General features: G+C 44.8%; 1 long non-coding RNA gene across 3 annotated transcripts; it reads left to right on the forward strand.

The window, feature by feature from the left end:
- Positions 1-1,952: 1,952 nt before the first annotated feature.
- On the forward strand, positions 1,953-3,225 carry LOC112269450. Of its 3 annotated transcripts, none has more exons than XR_002961298.1 (3): positions 1,953-2,560; positions 2,645-2,809; positions 2,905-3,225. It is a non-coding gene; the product is annotated as an uncharacterized LOC112269450 (long non-coding RNA). The 3 variants fall into 3 exon arrangements; XR_002961297.1 differs by having other exon boundaries at positions 2,648-2,809; XR_002961296.1 differs by having other exon boundaries at positions 2,651-2,809.
- Positions 3,226-6,730: the final 3,505 nt, after the last annotated feature.

The following is a 6,730-nucleotide window of genomic DNA, read 5'->3' on the forward strand; positions in this document are numbered from 1 at the left end:
GGGGAGGGAGAGAACTCAGAGAAGAGGAGGGAGAGAAGAGCAGCTCGGTGGGGAGGAGAGAATGCGTGGAGAACGGAGAGAGAAAAGAACGATAGAAGGAGAAAGGAAGGAGTCACGGGGGAATGAAAGAGGAGGAGTCACGAGAATAAAAGAAATAGAAAAAAAAAAGATAGATGCCAGCTCATCGATCCACCACGGCCATCCTCAGCCAATCAGGGATCAGCATCCAGTTTCATCCACATTGTGCTTATTTTGTGCTTTCTATCTCTAGTGGCGTGTTTTATAGCAAAACAGCTACTGGAGGTGTGTAAATTTGTATAATTCTTACTTTTTAGTATTATATATTTGCGTTTAGAATTATACTGAATTGTTTCATAAGTAAATAAATATGGTCCACTTTGTGTAAAACTGGGGGTGCCATTTTGAACTATATTAAAAGTACTTGCTTCACAAAAAACTCCATTTTTCGCATTTATAAAATGGAAAACAAAATTATAATAAAAATTTGAAAAACTCTATGGCAATATTTTTTGGCATGGCAAGATGCACCTCTATGCAAAAATTGGATTCATTATCGTGAACTATGCCATAAGGCCCATAACAATGGTCGTGACTTTGGTCATCTGGCTTGAAACTCATAAACATTCATACTTGATGGTCCGTTTTGTGAAGAATTTTTTTTGACCAATTGTCAAATTCAAGTTTACCATTTTTCATGTCAATTAGTACACATAATAGGACTCCATGCCAAAGAACCGACTTTTTTGACCATTCTTTCATAGTTTTTGAATTTTTGCAAGATGAGGTGTACATTGTAGGCACATCTTTTCATAGCAAGATGCTAAATATTTAAACACCCTCTGTGAAACTTACCTAATTCTTACTTGGGTACCTAAAAATGATTTTTCGAATTTTTTAGGAATAAACTATCACACACTTGTAGTTCAAATTTGAATTACTTTTGCAAAATCGCTAAAAATTCATTTAAATGGGGAAAAGTAACAATAAAGCTAGAAAAGTCAAACTCTTTGGACACAGCCAATTAAATATGTTATACTTTGTGTGAAAATTATATAGGTGCCATTTTGAACCATAAAAATTGTACTTGTTTCACAAATTACTTCATTTTTTGCATTGAAAAAATGGAAAATCGTTTTTTCCGAAAAACACCATGTGATATTGTTGTTTCAACATGTTAAAGAATAGGAATGAAGACTTTAGAAAAAAAAAATCACATCGTTCTGATTTTTTATGAATTAGTTATGATTTTTACAAATTTCAACGTTATCCATGGGGTCAACCGTGGCCGGTCTAGGCTAACAAACCAGCCACTGGTAACCCCTTATCAGTGGCGCAGGCTAGAAAACCAGCCACTGTTGGGACTCACCAGTGGGGACGGCCACTGTTGGTGGTTCGCCAGTGGCCTTGGATGCGCACAGCCCTAGCACCAGTGACGGTGATTTTCTTTTCACCATCTTTCACCCCACTGGTGGAGCACCAGTGGCTGTGTTTTTTTTGCCTCGCTCGAACAGCCACTGAAAATCGTGGGCCAATGCCACGTTCTGGCATAGTGCGAACCGAATTTGCAACGCACGGCTGTGGCTGCGTCGTGACACCCACTGGATGGACCCGTCCGTCGGTGAAACAGTGAGCAAAATGGGCCTTTGGCCAGACCTCAGCGAGTTTCGCTCCGTACGCTCTCGAGATCGGCCGGAGTACAGCATCACAGCTAGCTGCACTGACGACTCGGTCGGTACCAATTAGCTAGCAAGTGGCGGTACGTACGATGGCTCCCGGCCGTGTTTGCTCGTTTGATTCCTGCGTATGATCTGCCCCGCATCATGACAATTTTCGGCCCCATGCATGCATGTTGGCATCTATATGTAGAATTGTAGCCTAACAGTCATGGGCAGGATCGAGGCTTCAGCGCGCTTTGATGGCCATGCCAGCCGGGCCTGCATGCTCCATTGTCTTGTCCCGCGGGCTACGGCTTCGGTGTCATCAATCATGCGAGTAGTAGCATTCGCTGATCGAGGGCGGCCGGCCTACGTGGTTTAAGCTCGAACGGAACTATATGTGATACGTGCAAGAGTACGTATAGCTCGTATGGAGATCCCACTGGCCGCGCAAGTTGCTCCGAAAAGCTCAAGCTAAGGATTTGCCAGTGGATTCCTCAATTTCTTTTTCCATGCATGCTCATCCACCGGTACAAGTACTATAGCGTAATAAAATCATTGCGAGTAGCTCTAGCATCTTGGCGACGCGATAGACACGTGCACAACGCATGAATTATCACATGATCCAAGACCTATATATCTGGCTATCTTGTTCGGAGTAATTTAGTGCGTGTGTATCTTTACTCTCGAAAGGACCAATGTATGCTTCATCGCGGTGGTCCAGCTAGCGACGTTTGTCCCGTGTTATCATCTGTTTCGTACGTATAGATCATTAGTAGATCGTGGTGTCCCGAAGGCCCCTACTACTTGCACGAGCTAGCACAGTTATGTGCGCAACGCAAGCATGTGCTCAAGGGCCGTTGCGCACCAGCTACCATACACAGGTGAACGTCCTTTGTCATCAGGATTTGCACGCATTCATTAATTATTATTATTATTGAGAAACGCACGCATTCATTAATTACCAGCAGCAGGCTGGCAGCTCGATGGATTGTGTCCTCTCCATCTCTCGCCGCGGAAACTACAGCAAGCAGCAGGTGCAAACAAGGCAATGCATACACGGCACCAGTCACCACGACGTCCTTGGCGCGAAACGACAGCAATGTACACTCCAGTATTCCCAATTTTTTCGAGTACGTGTACGTCTTACTTTCGGCCTCTTTCCAGTACGATACATACAGCAGGGTCCCACGCTGGTTTATCGGTTTCCTATTTCCACTTGACGCAGCGGCCGGGCGTGCAACTTGTGACGACGACAGTGGAGCGAGAGCGAGGCAGCGATGAGATCAGGGCCCACGCGGCAATATCCTTTTCCTCTTTTCGCCGTTTCTGTGTGGGCTCCATGCTCTGATCATTCTCCTCGCCCCAGAGAGAGACGCATCCGGGAATCAGTGCCAAGACATGTGGGCCCACCACTGTTTTTGCTCGACTTTGGGATAGAGAGCTGGCTGGGTCCACACCGGGCACGACAACGAATAATTTTTTTTGTGAAGAGGGGATTGTACGTGCTATCCTGTTCTCTATGCACACGACATCGTGCTACCCTCCCTGCTTAAAAGCCGTTTGGAAAAATACTGTTACTCAATAATCCATCAGTTTCTAAATTGTTGTCATTTTAGTTTAGATTTGAACTAAAATCACGACAAAAATTTAGAAACACGGGAGGTACCACTGACAAGAATTATGGGACGGAGGAAGTATTGTATAGCGCTCGTATAATGTTTTTCTACTTATTTGTTTAGGGTGTGGCCATACCTCCCACGTTTGATTTTTAAGCGAAACTTAAATCTCTGTTGAAGCATCAGACCCATTGGATTAAGATTTGGATGCTACCCTCTCTTTTTTTTCCCTGTCCCACATGCTCTAGTTGGAGTAAGATCTAACGGCTAAGCACGTTGACTGATTTCTAACTAAAAAACGGAAGGTTTTTTAATGGCAAACTGTATTAATTGTTTAATGGGTATGATTATTTTTCAATCGTCTAATTTTTAAGAAAAATGTGTTAAATCTCAAATTATGTATCAAAGTAGTTGGATTAAAATCTGAAGGTCATCCCCACTCTTTCTTTCCCCATGTGCTATCGTTGGATTAAGATCCGATGGCCAAACACATGCACGTCAAATGATCTCTAACTAAAAACTAGCAACTTTTCAATAGCAAAACCGTTGTTTAATATAGCTCATTCTTTTCTTGGCTCACGCACCCCGTTTAACTGCTCATATGCATTTATTTTTAAATCAGTATGAATTGCTAGAAACAAGAGTTGACTTGATTCAAGTTCATAAATCTATTTGAGCTGTATTAAGAAACAATGGTAATAGTAGTACTACAAAGAAAGAAATGAAAAATGCTGAGCTTTGGTCTTACCACACCCATATTCAGTTTAAACTGTTCAAAAGTTTCAGTTAACGGCATGTACCTTGGAGTACCATGGTAGTACAAGTCGAAACCCAAGATCGCAACAACCGGAAGAGCAAGGCATTTCTGGGCCGACAAATTAGGAACGAGCACTGGTGTCACACTCATGGCGCGAGATAAGCGCTTTGTTGTCATGTGCAAGCTAGGTAGCAGCCATCCACACACGGATACATCTAAAGAGACAAACGGGAGCAGGGAAATACAGCAGGGATTAGCAGCAGCAGGAAGTGACCGAAAATGATGTGACAATTTTGCTTGGTCGTATGCATCATCACCAGTTCGTTCGGCAGTCATTTTCTTGCCAAGGCAACGTCACCGTTCATCCCATCCCCGTATACTAGACCATATCCATCCACTCTACGTACCTATCAAGGATTTTCCCTAAACCTCGCCGCGGATTATTTGTACTGCATGTGCACATCCGAACAGCATGACAGCATGCATGTGCTTGCTTCATTTTGCACGCCTCTGTTCATGGTTTCTGTGACCCGTCGACGTGAAGCTAGTACCGCTAGGACGGACAACCAGTATAGGTCCTCGACAGCTAGCCCTGTATATTAGGACGTTGGTACTTGGATTTGTTTTCAGTTTATTCGGGAGGTTCGGGAGGGAAGGAGTATTTAACACATCGAGCCTACCAGCCAGTACCACCTCTCACATCTCTGTACATGAAGGCAGCTCCAGCTAATCTCTCATGGCTGCTCATCTCTCATAGTCTCATACGTGCGTGCTGGATCAGCGTTTCCGAAAACTTGTATTCGTAATGTGCTTGCCGACGGGGAGTGCCACATGCAGCGTATCACCACGTCCATTTCTTGTTTCTCCATGGAAAACTCGTTCGAAGACATGACTTCACGAGCAGCCACAAATAAAGAGCTAGTGAGCCGCGAGTGTGACAAGGAAGGAAAGACCGACCGCGGAGGTCCAGACACGCATCTCCCGATCGACGAGTCCAATACGTCCTCGTCCGCGGCCAGCAAGAGGACGACTGTGACGTGAATGCCTGTGCGCTGCACGACCAGAAACGGGAAGAGCGCGCCGTATTGCACACGGGCTCCTGGTGATCGATCGACCGTATTGCTTTCGTTGTGATACGGATGCGCCACTTGCGTTCGCCGCTTGGTGACCAGTAACGTCGGCTCATCGCTCATGTTATGTTCCACAAGAAAAGCCACGTACGTACGTGATCGATCGGGCAGAACCGAGAGTAGTAACGAGGACTGAGGAGAGCTGGAATCTTTACCCCGTGATGATTCAGGAGGCAGGCGATGTCCCATTTTGGATAGGTGTCTGGTTTTGCCTGCCGGGCAAAGCGCCACGCCCAGCCACTTTAATTTTCCACTCGCTCTGGTGGGCAAGGAGCAGCAGTACAGCACTGGATATTTACTCACGAAATATGGTTCTCGCCGTGCCAAACCCACTCGGGGACGCACCATGCACACCACCAGGCAGCAGGCACGAGTGGCCAGCGTGTTGATGGGTGGCTTTTTCCCTGCCCTGCTCGAGCAGGCAGCTAGGAACTGCAATCTTTTGTCAGACACGCTTACCTCCCGTCGGAGACCACACCTTGCCACGGCAACTGCGAACACCGGCATTTTATCCCATGCGAGCATGTGCCCAGTGTCTCCCTCCCTCAACCTTTCCCTCCTTTCAAGCATCCGTGCTAGCTTTGCATCTTTTACTATGATTTTGACCCTGACCGCTCGATCCCTATGGCTCGGCGTGCCCGCTCTCGGATTCCACTATCCCTGGGCCTGGGTGCTCGCAGCTGTTCTCTTCTCAGTTCGTAGATGTCCATGGCTCGATCTATGTGATCAATGCAAATATAGTGTTTTGTGGAGGTTCTCACAGGGAATGGTTAAGCAACCCAAGCTTTCTCAAATCTAGACTCACTGGCTTTGGTTTGATTCAAATTTAAAAGAAAACTAAATTTGACCTGCTATTTTTTGTATTTTCTGGTTTTACTGTTCGAAAACTGAAAACAGAGTTTCCGACGAAACTGAAAACTGACACAGATAAAACAAAACTTAACAGCAAGGAAATTACACAGGAAAGATCTTAGAAAGATGAAGGGTCTAAAACAAGGAAGAATAGCAAGAACAAGGTACGGGCAAGTGGTTGAAGCAGGTTTTAGACAAGAAAAAGATCTGAGGAGACTAGGAGCAGATCAAGCAGGCTAATCAACACAAAATATAGGTAAGTTCAGAATAGAACTCAGAGAAGAGAATTTTAACAAAGATCTAGAGAAGAGCAGGACATGGTGATTGCTTTGCAAAGTTAAATCTACACACAAACATCTAGGAACATGATAGAGACATAGATCTAACGAGAACAAACACAGATCGACAGATTAAATACAAGAACTACAAAAATTTAACAGGGACAGCAAAAACAACAACACTTAGGTAACAACAACCACAAGGATCAAGCTACTGGGACTATTAGGAGATGATCTAGTACACGGAACACCTCACAAACATCATAAGGAACAAGTTTAACATGAACATAAACAAGTTTTGCACGGCAGAATTTCAGATCCGAGGCAAGGAACACAGCTAATTTATAACAGAAATAGGGGAGAAAGAAGAGATGGATTTGAGCAAAATTACAGAGAGTTGCAGAGGGAAGTACGGGAT

Source organism: Brachypodium distachyon, chromosome 5 (genome assembly GCF_000005505.3).
Source record: "Brachypodium distachyon strain Bd21 chromosome 5, Brachypodium_distachyon_v3.0, whole genome shotgun sequence".
NCBI lineage: Eukaryota > Viridiplantae > Streptophyta > Magnoliopsida > Poales > Poaceae > Brachypodium > Brachypodium distachyon.